The sequence below is a fragment of the Hyaena hyaena genome, unplaced genomic scaffold (assembly GCF_003009895.1).
Source record: "Hyaena hyaena isolate Hyena2069 unplaced genomic scaffold, ASM300989v1 scaffold_692, whole genome shotgun sequence".
Lineage (NCBI taxonomy): Eukaryota > Metazoa > Chordata > Mammalia > Carnivora > Hyaenidae > Hyaena > Hyaena hyaena.
Genome location: NW_024081325.1, coordinates 667,168 through 685,534, shown reverse-complemented (window position 1 = coordinate 685,534; position 18,367 = coordinate 667,168). Strand labels below are relative to the sequence as shown.

At 35.4% G+C, this 18,367-nt stretch overlaps 1 protein-coding gene across 3 annotated transcripts in view; it reads left to right on the top strand.

The window, feature by feature from the left end:
* Positions 1-18,367, top strand: part of KCNT2 (potassium sodium-activated channel subfamily T member 2) — a 355,813-nt gene that overhangs the window by 224,597 nt on the left and 112,849 nt on the right. The window lies entirely within an intron of this gene.

Below are 18,367 nucleotides of genomic sequence, written 5' to 3'. Positions count from 1 at the left end.
CTCAAATGTGGTGACACAAACTTGGACCTATTAAAAAATATTATTAAAATATTATTAAGTATATCTGTAGTATAGTTGCTAATTATTATTACTTCTTGATAGTTGCCCCTTTACCTGAATTTTAACATATTATCTATCAGTGAGCCGAACCCAAGCATGTTATTATTATAAAATCTGTGATTCAGAAACTTCTCTCATTAAAGTGACAACTAAAATTGAACTTTCTGGGAACTGCATATCCTAACCATAACTAATATTCCCTCTATTGGATGGTGTTCATGCTGTAAATGCGGCTTATAAATTCAGGGAGGAAATGTGACAGAGATGAACGATCCCCAGTTCTGGCAGCTTGAGACAGTTGACTCACTAACTGGTGGAGTTAACTAACATGGAACCAATTATATACTCCATTTAATTCTCAATCGTTTTATATGGAAAGTTTGAGATAATAATTTTCTCATCCATTACTTTATTCATTTATTTGACAGTTATTTATTGACTGCTTACTGTGTGACAGAACCATTCCAGGTGTTGTGGTTTCCACAAGGAAACCAACAGAAAAATTCCAGCTGTCACGAAGCTTTTATTCTAATTGAGGAGACCCATAGTAAACAAAAAATGAATAACTTAAATATATAACCTCTCTCAGAAGGCAGTAGAGCAAAGGAAAAAATAAAGCAGAGAACAGTGGGAAATTCAAGGATGGAACAGTGTATCCAACTTAAATAATAGAGTCATGGAAGACCTCATCAAGGAGTTAATATTTAATCAGTGACCTGATTAGATGAAGGAAGTGAGCTATGCAGTTATGCTGAGATATGAGTCTTCCACTCTGAAGGAAAGGCAAAGACTGAGATACAAACACATCTGATGACTTGGGAAACAGCAAGTAGGCCAGTGTAGCTAGAGCTGAGGGATGAGAAAGGTAGAAAAGCTGAGATATAAGAGGGAAACACGGGTCTTCTAGGCCATTATAAGAGTGGTGGCTATCATTCTAAGATGAAAAATCATTGAAAGATTCTGAGCAGAAGAGTGGTAGGATTTAAATAATAAGAGAAACAAACTAAGTCATTGACTTCTTGGTTGAGCAAAAGCAATTAAGAGCTTAAGGGAATAATCTAAGCCAGAGAAGTTAAAACTTGTTTTGGCAAGGGCACAAGCATATGATGAGAAGTCCTGAGATTCTAGATATATTTTGAAGGCATTGTTGTCAGCAGTTGTTGATTAGAGGTGGGGCAGAACAAAAGAGTCTAGCGTGAATGCAAAGTTTTGGACTGAGAAGAGTATAATTGTGATTTACCACAATAAAAAAGACCACGGAAGATCAGGAGTTTTATTTTGGACATGATCAGTTTAAGATACTTGTTAGACTCCCTGAATTGTGTTAAGTATACAGTGTGGAGCTTGGGGACAATTTTACATGGATGCTAGAAATTTGGCTGTCATCTGCATACAGACACTTTAAAACCATGAAACTGGATGAAGTCCCTTCACAGGATTATTTTGAGGATTACGTACAGCCATGCCAGACCATAGTAGGTAGGGACTCTCTAGTTCTCTCATTGGCTCTATTCACCTGTATCAAGTGAGTCGGATTCTATATGCATCAAAATCATTTCTTAAATTTGGTCGGAGACAGTTTGAGGGTGTCAGGGGAGATGCTTTAAAGACAAAGCAAGACACCTAGAACCATATATGCGTTTGTGATGGAGAAGAAAAAGGCTCAGGCCATGCACACATTTTTTTATATTTAAATTATAATATGTTCATAACTTTGTTTGGATTTTTTTTTGAACAAAGACTAACACGAAAAACAATATATATCACAATGCTTCCAAGCAATAAACAGCGAAGTTATATATCTCACCAGGGCCAATCTTTTGAATCACTGTCTTAAGTATTACAGAGATTAAGACTATATATATTTTGAAAAAGATGACTCAAATATGTACAATGTAAGACATTTACTCTCAGGCAATATATTATATTATTCAGTCATGGAATAATTTTATAGAAGAAAGCCAAATAGAGTTGTAGGAAGTATAAAACTATTTTTCTTTTTAAAAGATACAGGTTTTTAGTGACTTTTCAAAGTTTTATTGGAAGAAATCCATTATAAAAATAATTTAAATAAGAAAATCGTTAAACTCAGTAAAATTATTTTAAAATGTAGTAGAAGACATAAAGATGACAAAGTCAGGAACCAGAGAAAACGGTTAAGTTATGTAAATGTAAGCACATAACAGTTGCTGGCAGATTCAGCAACTGATTATTTCAGTGTGTTACAATAATTTTACTTTGATTTACATGACCACAAAAAAGGAGGCTTCAAATACATCAATTGGTGTCTGATATAAATATATATTTTAAGTATTTTGAATAAATAAAAAGATATAAGGATTCCAATGCTACATTCCATAAACACATATTAGAAGTAAGGGAGAAGCAAAGTTGCTTTTATACTTTAGTAAAATCAATTTTTTAAAGTTCCAGTTTTGTAAATATGTTCCTCAGGTGTGGTTATTTCGTGAGAAGCCCTTCATTAAAGTAGCAGGTGAGTGTATTCTATTCATTAGTGGGATCTGGAAATGCATATTTGGGTATTGCTGCAATGCTTTTTGTAAAATGAAAGCTAAACACTATTATCTGTTGTTTTCAATGTAATTGGTCTCTTTAAAAATAGAAGAACACCTTCATTTGTGGTTATTTCCTTAGCTTGGAAAATTTTATCATACCTCTAACTACATGCAAAGTGTTTGTAAAATTATAGAAAAATAGTGTTGTTCAAGTTTCTGTCATGAACATTATAATTGTGTACATTTAAACTTAAGTGAAATTTAGGCTTTCTCAAGTAACTATTTTACCAGAGATTGCTTAATAGTTTTGGGAAATCTTCAACCATAGTAGAAACAGCTTAAGCCAAAATGCAGTGTAATTAATTTCTGTGTGTGGCATATAAATAGTGGCTCTGTTATTTCATACAATGGCCAAATTTGTGTTCCAAGGCACAATTAATAATGCTTTGGATGGATGTTAGTAATTTTCCTGAAAAATAAAATTATGTGCTCAAGTAAGATTGAGAAATGCTGGATTACATATTACGTTTTTAATGTCTTTTAAAAGATCTTTTTATTTGAGCTAAATTTAGACTTACAGAAAATTGCAAAAATAGTCCAGAGTTCCCACGTACCCTTCCCATATTAACTTCCCTTAATGTTTACATCTTGCATTATAATAGTGCTGCAGTTCTCCAAATGACCAATTGACATTGGTACAATACAATTGACTAAATTATTGGCCTTATTTGAATTTCACCAGTTTTACCGTTAATATCCCTTTTCTGTTCCAGGATCTTCTCCAAGATCCTGCATTGCATTTAGTTGTTATTTCTCCTAAGCCTCCTCCAATCGGTGGCAGTTCCTGTGGGTAAGACTGGAATCAGTATAAACTCATGACATGTAATACACATATATGCAAATATAGATTCAGATGTATAGATGTGTGTCTCTATGGGGCTGTGAGTATATACACACATAATTCCTGGCTCTGTTTACTGAGACAGCCAGGAAGCAATGATAGCACGGTAGCACTTAGCACAGTTAGATGCTCACATCTTGGCTACTAAGCAAAATTCTCTAATAAAAGCAACCAGGGCTCCTTGGGGGTATTGGTTGAATCCAGGATGAGGTCAGAGAAAGTATAAAAGGAGTCTGGAAAATTTTGTGGTCCCAGAAATTAAGGAATTGCTTGGAAGCATGTGAAGTGTTGTCGAAAATGACACAAGAACTAACCTGAAGGAATTCCTAATAAGCCAAGATGGGACAATTTGAGAAACAAAATAAATAATGATAACATTAGATTTTAACCCATGAAATCAAGTAAATACACTGATATAAATAAGCAGTGTGATAAATAAATAAGTGGGAAAGAGGGAATAATTCTTTCTTACTTAAGAATTATGACTAATAAATGTGGAAGGAAGAGAGAAAAAGAAAGTCATCATTAGGCAAACAAATGTTGTAGACAAAATCATCTAAGGGGTGCTAATATCAGTGGGTGAAAATTTAAAGAAAGCCAGGATCACTGTGTGGTTTCAACGTCTGTCCATTATATTTGATAACTATGAAAGGAAAAATTATAATTTTATAGTGAAATAACCTTATACACACTGTCTTAATCAAGATATCAAGGTAAACATCACCAATAAAAAGAGATGTCAACTTCATGTAATCCCTTTGATGCACTAAGAAGCACATGAGAGAATAAAAGAAGCACATGACATAATTTCTTTGGTATTCCTGCCAGCGTGTTCTGATTATGAGAAAAATGTAAGACACACCAATATTGAGAACATTCTACAGTATAATTGACCAGTACTCTTCCAAATGTCAAGGTGGTGAAAGACAAGGGGAGTCTGAGGAATTGAATATTTATTTTTAAACATTTTCCTCAGCTTTATTTGAGAGTGCTTTAAATATTTTAGATAGTATTTTGACTAGAGGAATTCTCCAAGCAAAATCTTTAAGAAAAAAGTATATCTGGAGAAAACAAAGAGCAAGGTCAATGGCAGGTAGGGCACTATTTTGTATATATCTTTTTTTGTTGTTTTTAAGTAAGTTCTACACCACAAAATGGGGCTTGAACTCACAACCCTGAGATCAAGAGTCGCATGCTCTACCGACTGAGTCAGCCAGGTGCCCCTATTTTATTATATCTTTGAGCCTCAGCAGAGCTACAGGGACCTGGGCTAGAGATTGCAGAAGGCTTCTATTTCTCTGCCCTCGATGAAAATTAGCCATGAGACTTCCTTTGTCTATTATACTCCGACATCCAGGGAGGCCTCATTTTAAACTCATTTCAACTGAGTTGAGGGAATAGGCAGATCAAATGTCTTTCACCATCTCTAGGAAAAAGACCAAGTGAGACTTGGGAGGGGAAGCAAAGTACAGATTAGACAGGTTGGAGAGTTTTTTTCCTTTTAATACTGAACTAGTCACAGAGGGCCCACGAATCAGTTGCCATGAGAGAAGAGGAGAAAGTTTCTTTAAAGTAACAGATTATAATTACCACCTTGACTGAAAGAAAGGAAAATGAAAAAAAAGTGTGAGGGTTGGTGGGGGACAATCTCAGGAGGTACCTTTAGTTCTGTTGGAAGTTTCACATTCCAGAACGGTGACAGAAGATTGTTTTGCAATCTGGCAGATCTAATCCAGTCACCCTCTTCCCGTAGGAAGCAAAAAGTAGTGTTTACAAGGATGACAGGCACTTGGTTTTCCTTTAGAGCAAAACATAATTGTTTTCTCCAGTTTTAATGTTTGATTGCTCTGTTTCTTTTTTTTAAATTTTATTTATTTTTATTTTTTTTTCTTACAAATAGTTTATTGTCAAGTTGGTATGATTGCTCTATTTCAAGTAATCGTCACTTGAAGTATAAATCTTGAACTTTATTTGATAAAATTTTCTTAAATCTGAGCCTCTATTTCCATTAATAGATTGATGTGTATACTTTTCAGTGCTTTCAATCAGAAATGAGAATAGTAACAGCCTTTGTTTCCCTCTCACCAAACCTCAAGGCTCCTTTCCATCCTTAATGCCTCACACCGTTACCAACCTGGTAACTGACTGCTACTCAGACTTCTAGACAATAAAAGAAGGTCATAGAAAGGGCTTTTACATATTTCCTTCCCCTATCCTTCTTTGCTTTTCTACTATAGAGTGTGAATTTCACTGCATCAGGGAACTATTTTTTCTTCTAAAACTCTCCCACTTCACACTACCCTGCTCTAAAGTGCTTCAGTTTTTCTGGCCATTGTATTAGTTTGCTAGGGCTGCCATAACAAAGAAACTGGGTGGCTTACTTTTTTTTTTATTTGAGAGAGAGAGAGAGAGCGTGAGAGAGAGTGCATGCGCAGGGGAGAGTGGCAGAGGAGACTGAGAGAGAATCCCAAGCAGGCTCCACGCTCAGTGTGGAGGAAACTGGGTAGCTTAAATAATAGAAATTTAATTTCTTACAGTCCTGGAAGTTGGAAGTCCAAAATCAAGATATTGGCAGGTTTGGTTTCTCCTGAGGCTTCTGTCCTGGCTTGCAGATGGCCATCTTCTCGCTGTGTCCTCACGTCGTCTTTCCTATGTGAGCATGTATCTCTCAAGTCTCTTTGTGTGGCCAGATTTCTCTTATGAAGACACCAGATTGGACCAGGGCTCACACTTAGAGCCTCATTTCAACTTAATCACTTCCTCAAAGTAGTGCCACATTCTGAAGTATTAGTGTTAGGACTTCAACATATGACCTTGGAGGGGGGATAAAATTCATCCATAACAGCTTTGGAGTTGGGGGACACCGTGGGTTTTATTGGAACACATCTATAGGTTGTTATTGTTTCTACTATGCATACAGTTCTGCTGGTTCTGTGGAAATCTGTTTCTTTGGTCATGGAAATTGAGGAGAATGGCATTGTCTGTATACCTCTAATGGTCATTTTTCCATTTCTCCCATGACAAAACATTTTTTTTTAAAAAGGACTTCAAGTTTAGAAGCCTGAGTGGAGGTAATCACAAGAAAGAGAGATGGTGCACCTCAAAGGTTACTCTTATTTTTCTTTCGTGTAAGTTAATGTGTACTGAAAATCTCCACAGAAATACCTTTTTATTCAATATATCTAAACTCTTTTTGATTACCTGAGAAATGTTTTCCTAAGCATACTATTAAAAGATCAGTTGGAATAGTATTTTATTAAACATATTTTGAGCAATCTGAATATTGCTCTAGTCTGGCAGTCTGCTACTTGGAAAGCCTTTACTAGTTCATCATTCATTATCAAATTAGATCCAAATATATCCATTTAATTTAAGGACCTCTATACTCTAGTCCTAATTTATTTTTATATCCTTATCTCCCATGATACTCTTATATATACATCGTATTCACCAAATAACATGATCCTAAATAGTTTCCATTTCCATCCTCTACACATTTGTGGTTTCCACCTTCTACATTTAAAAAAAATGTTGATACTGTTGCATTGAATTCATTTCTTCTGGCTTTTCTGGAGGATTTTGCTAAATCAAAAATTCTATTTCCTTGTGAATTTTTTTTTTAAAGATTTTTTAAAAATGTTTTTTATTTATTTCTAGGAGAGAGAGAGAGAGAGATTGAGAGAGAGACAGCATGAGCAGGGGAGGGTCAGAGAGAGAGGGAGACACAGACTCTGAAACAGGCTCCAGGCTCTGAGCTGGCAGTCAGCACAGAGCCCGACGCGGGGCTCGAACCCACGAACCGCGAGATCATGACCTAAGTGAAAGTCGGATGCTTAACCGACTAAGCCACCCAGGTGCCCCATTTCCTCATGAATATTCTAAAAATTCCCAATATAATGTGATTTTTTACTTCTATGAACTTGCATAGGATTTTAATATACTGCTAGAGCATGTATTATATTTTTTATGTATTTATTTTTCCCTGCTTAGTAGGCTATAATTTCATCAAGGTAGAGAACATGTTGTACTCATCCTTATACTTTCTATGATGTTTTTCACAGCACGGATGCTTAATAAATATCAGTTAAATAAATGAAGTAAAGGATTCACTAAGATGATTCATTGAACCCCTTGCTTCAAACTGGTTTATGATCCATATGCCTTTGTCTGCTCTCCCTCGTGAGACTCTGCTGAAATCAAGACAGAGAAGGAAAAAATACTAAGCTTTCATTAATGAAAAGTAAGTGAAAGGTGTAAGAAATTTCAGCAAACTTCTGGGAGATGGAGAAAATAATGTTTTCTGATGAACCACTCCTTCCACTCTCAGAATGTTTAGAGGGTGATGCAGCTGGACAAAATGGCAGCTCCCAGGGAAGCTCTGGGGTGTGTGACCTCTAGAAAAAGAAGGCAAATTTTAATTGAATTCCTGTATACTGCACAAATTACCTCTTTTCCATCTAACACAGCTTACCCTTGCAGTTAAGTTTAGACAGACATGTATCACTGGGGAAAATTAGATTTTTCCTAAAAAATTAGAAGAAAATGTCTGAATTATATGCTAGTAGATAGTTTGGAGTTGGGGTTCAATCTCCTGTAGTCAGGCATTTAGTGGCCCCACACTAGGTAGCATGAGCCCTTCCTGTTCACCATAAGGTATAACCTGCATTTAACAAAACATGTACAGACAAAGGAATCCATTTAATATCCCTATATCTCATACTCAGAATTTTGAAATATGGCTCCTGCAGTTTGCTCACTATCAGCATGCAGCATGAAATGAGGGAAATAAATCCAGCCAAATGGAAACAGCTATCTCTATTCTCACAGGAATTGTTTTGGATCGATAGGGATATAGGGAAATTTGGTCTTAAACTCACTAGTTAAAAAAAAGGCAAAGTTTAGAAAGAATCAAATATATTTTTTGAAGCAAGAAAAGTCTCCATAGACAAGAAAATATTGTAAATATATTTTTGATAAATAGAAGAATATTGAAGATTGTAAAAGGGTGATTATGACTAAAGGAATAAAATGCTAAGGAAATTTTTTTTGTTTGTAGAATTTTTATTTTTCAGAATCTTTAACGTAAATGTCTGTTGATTATGTTTATGGAGGATTGGATTTTCTCTGTAACAATAAGAAAAACATGATAAATAAATACACAAATCTAGAGTAGCTTAAAATAATTACAATTATTATTCTTAGGAAGATTTAAAAAGAACAGGAGTTATGGTGTAGAAATATAAACTAAAAAAGACCTTTTGAAATTGACAGAGTGATGGGGCGCCTGGGTGGCTTAGTCGGTTTAGCGTCCGACTTTCGCTTAGGTCATGATCTCGCGGTTCGTGGGTTCGAGCCCCGCGTCGGGCCCTGTGCTGACTGCCAGCTCGGAGCCTGGAGCCTGTTTCAGTCTGTGACTCCTTCTCTCTCTGACCCTCCCCTGCTCACGCTGTCTCTCTCTCTCTCTCCTAGAAATAAATAAAAAAACATTAAAAAAAAATTAAAAAAAAAAGAAATTGACAGAGTGCTGAAATTAAAATTTAATAAAATTCGATAAGCTCTTACAACTCAATAGCAAAATAAATCTGATTAGGATATGAGCGGAGGATCTGAGTAGATAGTTTTCAAAGAAGACAGACAGTCAACAGGTACATCAAAAGGTGCTCAACATCACTAATCATCAAGGAAATATAAATTAAAACTATAATAAGATTACCACCTCACCTAGGCTATTATCAAAAAGACAAGAAATAACAAGTGTTGGCAAGGATGTGGAGGAAAGGGAACTCTTGTATACTGAAGGTGGTAATGTAAATTGGTGAAGCAACTGTGAAAAACAGTATGGAAGTTTTTAAAAACAAATGAAAGATAGAATACTGTATGATCCAGCAAGTCCACCTCTGGGTATTTATTCAAAGGAAATGAAAACACTAACTTGAAAAGATATCTTGCATCCCCATGTTCACTGCAGCAGTATTTACAATTGCCAGGATATGGAAACAACATAAGTGCCTATTGATAAATGAATGGATAAGTAAGTTATGCTAGGGGTGCACGCTCTACTTAGCCATAAGAAAGAATGAAATCTTGCCAATTGTGACAGGGATGGACCTTGAGGGCACTATATACTAAGTGGAATAATTCAGATAGAGGAAGACAAATATCGTATGATCTCACTTATATATGGAATCTCAAAAAAATAAAAAACAGAAGAGCAATCTCATAGATACAGAGAATAGATTGATGGTTGTCACAGTGGGGACAACAGAGTGGGAAAAATGGGTGAAAGAGGTTAAAAGATGCAAACTTCCAGTTATGAAATAAGTACATGAGGATTTAATATACAGCATGGTGACTATAGTTAATACTGGTTTGCATATTTGAAAGTTGCTAAAAGTAGATCTTAAAAGTCCTCATCACAAGAAGAAAAAACATAACTCTGTATCATGATGGCTATTGGACTTTTTGTGGTGATCACTGTGGAATATATACACATATAAAATCGTTATGTTATATGCCGAAATATAATATTATATGCCAGTTATACCTCAATAAAATTTTTCAAAAAATTTTTAAAGTTTTTTTGAAGTTTTGAAAGATAATATCATATGAATTCTGAGGATTGCAGATAAAAGTACAGAGATAGAATGCTTAAGAAAAATGGCTTTGCACTGCAGGTCAATCCAAGAGAAATAATATCTGATTTAGTGGGAGTTCCAGAGAACATAGAGAAAATGGAATGTAAGAAATGACAGAGTAAGGGAGATCCAGATCTTTAAATTGACAGTCTTTTGCTGTAAATTATATTTAATGAAAAAGAACTATATCTAGATGCATAGCATTGCCAAATTACAAAGTAATAATGGTGAAGAAAGTTTTCTTAAAACTTGTACAAATGGGGGAAAAATCTTAGTATTGACTGGGGTTCTTAACTTTAAAGGTTTTTTTTTTTTAATATTTTTATTTATTTCTAGGAGAGAGAGAGAGAGACAGCGTGAGCAGGGGAGGGTCAGAGAGAGAGGGAGACACAGACTCTGAAACAGGCTCCAGGCTCTGAGCTGGCAGTCAGCACAGAGCCCGACGCGGGGCCCGAACCCACGAACCACGAGATCATGACCTAAGCGAAAGTCGGACGCTTAACCGACTAAGCCACCCAGGCGCCCCTGGGGTTCTTAACTTTAGACAAGAGTATCTATTTTAACGAGTTTAATTGTAAAAGGACTTATGAAAGAATATGGATAACTCTGAGCAAGAAAATTAACCTCTATCTTGGCTAAACTGGCATAAACAATTTCCACTGCTACTCCACATTACTAACTGGGTAAAAATCCAAGAACCACACTACCTCTGCAACAAACTGGATGCCATTTGCCTGTTTGTTTCCTCTTTTAGTTCACTTCCAGAGTAAACTCCTGCATTTGTGTCTGATTGATGGGACCCAGGTCATATGTCTGCACCATAGCTAAAAGCAAAAATTTCTAAAAGTTATGGTCAAGATAAGAGAAGTCAGACATTGGGTCTCAGCAAGAGACCAGACTATATTAAAAGCTACATGTCCAAAGGAGGTATCTGTTTTCTCTCACAAATGAAAAAACAAAAAACAAAAAGCGAAAACATTACAAAAAACAAAAAGCAAAAACGGCAATGATAAACTCCAAGAAAGAAAAGGAACCAAAATAAAGCAAATTAAAGTGTGCCATAATACTGAACAACAGGCAGTTGGTAAGGAAAGAGTAATTTTTAAAATAATCCCTATTGAATAACTTATGGAACTATGGAGAAGCTTTGATAATCATAGAATTTCCTTTAACTCTTAAGTGAACTATGTTGCAATAATCATAATAATGTGATCCCAGCACACAGTTTCTCTGATTTTCTTTTCCAGTTTTATTGAGGTATAATTGACAAAAAACATTGTGTAAGTTTAACATGTTCTCTATTTTCTGTTTTTATTTAATGTTTGTTTTTGAGAGAGAGAGAGAGAGAGAGCTAGTGGGGGAGAGGCAGAGAGAGAGAGGGAGACAGAGAATCTGAAGGTTCCACACTGTTAGCACAGAGCCTGACTGGGGCTCAAAACCCATGAACCATGAGATCATTGGCCATCGAAGTTGGATGCTCAACCGACTGAGCCACCCAGATGCACCTGTTTTTAATCTTATGCCATTGACTTTTTGCAGCTGGTGAACAAAATACAAATATTTGTAATTTCAACAATGTAGAAAAAATTGTATAACGAATAACACTTTGGAATAAAAGTAGAGGGAAAATGTGGATGGGAAAAGGGCCATTAACATTCTCAGGTTACATAATGGAAATGAAGACTGTGTAGTTAGTGTAACAGAGTTAAAGTGTGTTATTTAAAGTTAAAATGTAACTAGTAGATCTGAAGTTTCAAACCTAATCATCAATGAACCAAATTATGCTAGCAGATAGGTTTTATTTGGCCACCAGCCTGATATCAATAATTTTTCTTTTGAAAAATTTTTTTTGAATTTGCCTTTTCAGCAGACATGTAGCAGCCAACCCACCACAAGCCTGAACGCTCCCCATTGTCTCACACCTGGCCTGATTTACACATTTCCTTTCCTAACCTGTTCTGTGGACACTGGAGTTGCAGAACAACTCTGTAAGAGGAATCCCAAAGAGGAATTAAAAATGGCAGTTTGGTTATATGTCAGGACCTGTGGGGAATCTCTTGTGAGACCATTCTTTTCTCCAAGACCTCAGAGAAGGCAGTCATTAGACAGTGCTTATACTGATGTATAGTGATAACACTACAGAGCATTATCATTAAGAAATACCTCAAAACTCTGCATTAAGCTGAAGATTTGGAAGTTGTTTTTTTTTTTTTTTTTTTTTTTTGGTCAAAATTTAAGGTTTGGATGAAATAACATGTAGCACTGAGTGAGCTAAAGTATTGTTTTTGTTTTGGCCATTAATTCGTTGCGTAAATAATAAATACATGCATTTGCACAGTACAAGGCTCTGTGTTAAGAGTTTGGGAAATGCAAAGCTTAAGTACATTTGTGATGACAAAAGACTAATATTCAAAACAGGGCAGGACACAGTGTAAACATGGTATATATATGGATTTGGAACATATTATAAACTTCTCCTAAGTTTATTTTATTAATGAAATATCTTTTGTCTGCGATAAGATTACCTTTTCAGACCTTGAGAATAAATCAAATGACAACATGGGAAAACAGTGAAAAAATCTCCTAGTTAAAAATAGTTTTAAAAGGGCAAAAAAATACTCAAAATGTAAATAACAACAATAGGAGCTTCTGAAACTCCTATATCTCCAAATATTAGTATTTATGGTATATAACTTTCTGGGAAATTCACAATGGTGTTCTAAACTAAAGGGATAGATATAGTAGCACTATGTATGTGTACATGGGCACAAAGTACTTTCTTGGAAGCTAAGTGTATGGTTTTCAGCAAGCAAGCAGGCTGTGTTCTGAGAAAGAAAGGGGTAAGTACATTTTAGGTATGAATTTTTATTCCTTCTGATGTAGAACAGTTTAAAATCAGTGGGCTAGGACTTACTTCATAGTGGGATGAAAGATCTGAGAATGATGTTCATTGTGACAGAAGAATTCACCTTTTCACCTGACGGTTTGAAAAGTAGTTGAAAAATGTTTACAGAATTTTAAGATTTTTGTGTGTGTGATAATTAGGCAGCTTTTTGAATTAAGCGAATGTTTCAGAAAAATCACACTGGAGTAAGGACAATGGCTTTTGGCCACCTTCAAGTACAGTGTGCCTTTCGGATTTAATGTTTAGGCACTATTTCATTTTTCTTGAAGTAGATCCCTTTCAAAAGATCCCTTTCAAAAAGGTTCATTGTTTAAGTTCACTATTAATAATGTTAGAAAGCTGGTGTGCCTGGGTGGCTCAGTCCATTAAGCGTCCGACTCAAGGTTTTGACTCGGGTCATCAACTCACGATTCATGAGTTTGAGCCCTGCATCAGGCTCTGTGCTGACAGTGTGTAGCCTGCTTGATATTCTCTCTCTCTACCTCTCTCTCTGCCCCTCCCCTGCTCTCTCTCTCAAAATAAATAGATATATATTTTTTTTAATTTAAAAATATTTGAAAGCTATATGGCATTTTTCTGTTCTCTCCATCTCAACAATTTTTCCTTTTCCCAAGAATGGCAAACAGCTTTCTAGTTCCATCTAGCGGTAGAAAATTGACTAGCATCCACTAACTTGATTTAATCTTAGGACTCATTTCTATTTTGATGTCTGCTGACACAAAAAGCTGGGGAAGTTCTGTTGTTCAAGAGTAGAAACGCATAAGCCTCTTCCTGGTAGACTGAGACATCTTAATCTTGTGTTTTATTGCTTTTTCTATCTTTTATTTTTAGATAAGATAACCATACTTGTATGTCAGTTCTCTCTGCAGATTAACAAGAATAACTGTGCATCAAAGTTGTGTGTTAGCCATTTATTTTGCAACCTCCCTGTTTTGGAAGCTTCTGTATATTCTAATATACCCTTTCCACCCATAATTACAATTATGTTTCCAGTGACACAGGCTACAATTTGTCAAAATCATTTCTTTGGCCTACAGTGTTCACTGTAGATTCCTATAGTTGATAGTAAAGGCAAGATTGTAGTACCATTTAAATATTTTGATTTTTAAATAATGTAAGAGTTTGGGACCATTATGAGAATGTAATTCACGTGTGTTTGCAGAAAAGCACCCTGTAAAGAATACAAATAACTATGTGCAACCAAACAGACATTAAATTGGGGAAATAAAACTGTATAGAATTAAATAAGTATATTAATTTTAGTTAGATTTAAACCTTTGGGTTTTTTTTTTTTTATTTTTTTTTTTAACGTTTTATTTATTTCTAGGAGAGAGAGAGAGAGAGAGATAGCGTGAGCAGGGGAGGGTCAGATAGAGAGGGAGTCACAGACTGAAATAGGCTCCAGGCTCTGAGCTGGCAGTCAGCACAGAGCCCGACGCGGGGCTCGAACCCACGATCCGCGAGATCATGACCTAAGCGAAAGTCGGATGCTTAACCGACTAAGCCACCCAGGCGCCCCTAAACCTTTGGGTTTTAAATCTACTTTCAATCAATACAATGAGGTAAAAAGTATCTTATCATCTTGAAAATGGGGCATCAATAAGGAAATTTTATTTTATTTAACATTTCAACTGTAAATCTAAATGACATCTCTTTCCTAAGGCAAAAATTTCCACCTAAGTTTTATGTAAAGCATTTTATTACATACTGAAGAATGGATTTTATATCAAAGATACCTTGTGACAAGGTGCTCTTTATTCCTACTGATGTGAAAATAATTGTTTGGTAATAAAAATAGGTATATAAAAACAACTAATTTGGCAATCTGTGTGAATTTCTACTAATGATTATATTTTATAACCTTGAAGGCAGGGCTTCATAATATCATGCTTATTACTCTTCTTGACTTTACTTATAGTTTTGTAGCATTCTTATATGCATACAGAAAATATGAAAATAAAATCAAATTTTATTTTTTAAAAGTTATTAGTGTGAGGTTTTAAAAAATACCATCCATCTTTATAAAAAATAAGAGTTTGTCAGTAGAATAAGGTTTTATGATGTCTTTGTTTTTAATGCAAACTATTATTGGGTGGAGCAATTCAGCACATTCCTGAACTAGGAAGAGAGTCTGTATTAAAATACAATTTCAACCTATTGTATGTGGAACAGGAAATTCCAGTTAAATCCTTGTTTCTCCCTTTGGGAAAATTTGACGTGAGGAAACTTTTAAAGACAAAATTATGTAAGATTCTTTTACTGCATTCAGAAGGCTGCATTAGAATACATTTCTGCAAAGAGTCAACTCAAGTACTTACTAACAGCCCTCCTTCCACTTGGTTGGCTGCGTTAAAGCACAGAAGATTGGTATATGAGTTAATTTGCTTTCTGGCAATAATACCCATTTGCCTTGAAGGTGTAATCATAGATTAGCAACTTGTCTTTAAAAGGAAAATAAAATCAGTTGTCCAAATTGATTTATTTATCATCCAGAAGTTAACTGGAACAAATTTTCCCAGATATTTCTAACTTGGGAAGACTAAACAGGATAGAACAAATATACTTTTTTAAAACCAATACTTACTATATTGGGAGGGACTTTTCATGCCCCCAAATTGGTGACTATAACCTAAGATTGAGGACAAAGAAGAGTCAAGTATCCCATTGCCTAGCATCCTCACCTTTTCATAGAAAGAGAAGATTAGAGTGGAAGAATGGATAGAGGAGCACAGTGCTCTTGCACCTACCCCGAACCATGTGAGGAGAAGTACAAAAGAATTATGCATTGCTCATGGAGAACAGGGATGTCTGCAAGAAATGGGAACTAGCATCTCATCCCTTAGTTAGACATTTGCTTATGTAGTTCCCTGTGATTAACTGAACAGGAGGAAAAAAGAATTAGAGAAAAATGGCAAAGCTAGAAGGCAGACTTCAGCCCCATGCATGGGTTTTCCAAGCATGACTGATAGCTTAAAAAGACTTGAACCATATTTCTGGTACCCCATGTAAGTGTGTTGGTCACAAGGCGAGGAAACTCAAGAAGTTAGATTGTAGGATGTACTGCTGGGAAATAAGATGAGGGAAAGTGGAAGAGACTTTCTTGCTTGCAAGTGATCACATACCAGGGTCACCCCTCTCTCCCCATAAAGGGGTATTCACCTGTGCCTATAAGACACATTTACAGAAGATGGTGATGACTAGTTAAGAGTTACTTCGAAGAGCAGCAACATCCTAGGGAGAATCAGCCTGAACTGGCAAGTTTGGAATTTTGGATGGGGTGAGACTGAGCTTTTTAATAACTGAACATGATTTGAAAGAAATGGGACCTGCCCAAAAATATTATTATGAGATAAGAATGGAGGATTTTACAGGACATGCTTGAAGGCTACAAGGTCTTGAAAATTTTGACAAGGGGTTAGTTTATTCACTTGAATAGGCTTTTCTTTTCTCTTTCTTCTAAGCAATTTTCTATCACCTTTCCTTCCACTTCTCTTTTTAAAAAATTTTTACTCACTTAGACATTTGTTTAGGGTTTAGAATGCATAGGATAACAGACACAAGTTTTGTTTCCTTTTAAGCTGTCCTATTGAAGTTTTTCCAAGACTCGCATAACTCTGGTTTTGGGTGCATGCATTTTACATCGTATCTCTTTATTCAGGGGTAATAGACATCTCAGGGAGGTTCTTTCAAATATGAAGCATATATTGTTACTCTGTACTCCATTTATTGCCTTAATAGAATATTTCATTTTCATATTCCTATCATTGTTTTCTTTTTCTACTAATACTTTTATAAACAGCTGGAGCTGGAAATTATTTTGAAAACAAAGGTGGACATAAACCGGTTTAGGAAGGATTGATTACCATTAAGTTTTCAGTAAAAATGGTAGAACAGCCTAAAAAGGGCATGGGGTAAACTAGGCTGTGCTATTTTACAGGTTGGAGTATACTTAGAGCTTGACAGTAAGTAAATGCACAAGCCAATTATTTCCCCTAAAACTTCATTTGATTAGTTTAAACACATCTTAAATCTTCATTAAATGGCTTTTTGTAACTTTCACTAAGCTTTCCATTCTGTGCTTTTTGTCTCTAATATCTTTTGTGTTTTTACTGCTGCTGAGGTTAAATTTATTTCATGTCCATTGACGATTGAGGAACTCAGTGATTATTTTTTCTAATTCTAATGGCAAATTCATCATAGGGAAAATAATTGGTTAGACCTAAAAAATGATTCTGGTGAAGGAGACAGGTATTATATAATTAGGAAAGCAGAACATTTAGTAATTGAGCATAAAGAACATTGTTAGATTATTCTTTGTTCATTTAACCAAACATTTATTAAGCGCTTACTCTGTGTCAGAATGAATGTCAGGGTCTCAAAAGTATAGCAGTAAACAAGACATGATCCTTTTCCTCCTGTGGCTTATTTCACAGGGAAGCAAGGCGTTAAGGAGTAGTTAACACAATTTACTGTTCTTGTATCATGAAAAAAGTAGAGCACTGCAAAGCTAACAAGTAATGAGTAAGCTATAGGTCAGAGAATGAGTAAAGCATCGAAGATAGAAGGAACAGCACTGGCCAAAATATAAGAAATAGTTTCTTGTTCAGGGTAAATTAAGAAGTGCTCATGGCTGGAATACACAAGACAAAGAAGACAGAAGTAACAAATGAAATTCGAAAGGCAGGCATAACATAGGTCTGGAGAGCTTTGTAATGATGATAAAGAAGTTTACATTTTTAAAATGGAAGGAGGAAGCCCTTTAAACATTTTCGACAGGAGAGTGACATGAACTGATTTGAATTTTTGAAATTCACTCTTCTGACAGCACCATAAATGGATTTGTAATGGCCAATACTGGAGGCAAGGAGGCAAGAAGATGGGTAGGGCTATTTTAAGAGTCTGAGAATTGATGAAGAAAGGGACAAGTGGTGAGTTCAAGATCCACTTAGATGGTGGAATTAAAGAATTCTCTGATATGAGACGTTTGGAAATATCTTTTTATTTATGTGATTGTCTTCCTCCATTCAAAAATAATTTTGAATTAATTCTGCCTATAAACATATAGTAAGATAGATGAAGCGAAAATTTAGGTAGAGTAGTAAGTTGAAGACAAATGAAAGGGTTTTTTTTACACTTATACAGGCCATAAAATACCCTTCTAAAAAATAGAGATATAACTTCCATGTAATATTACATTAGTTTCAGATAATTCTATCTGAATTCTATCCATCTATCCATCTATATATATACACGTGTATGTGTACATACAAACACATGCTTATACACACACACACACACGTCGAGAGGGAAATGAGCTTGCCAATAAATCTAGTTAACATCCATCACCACA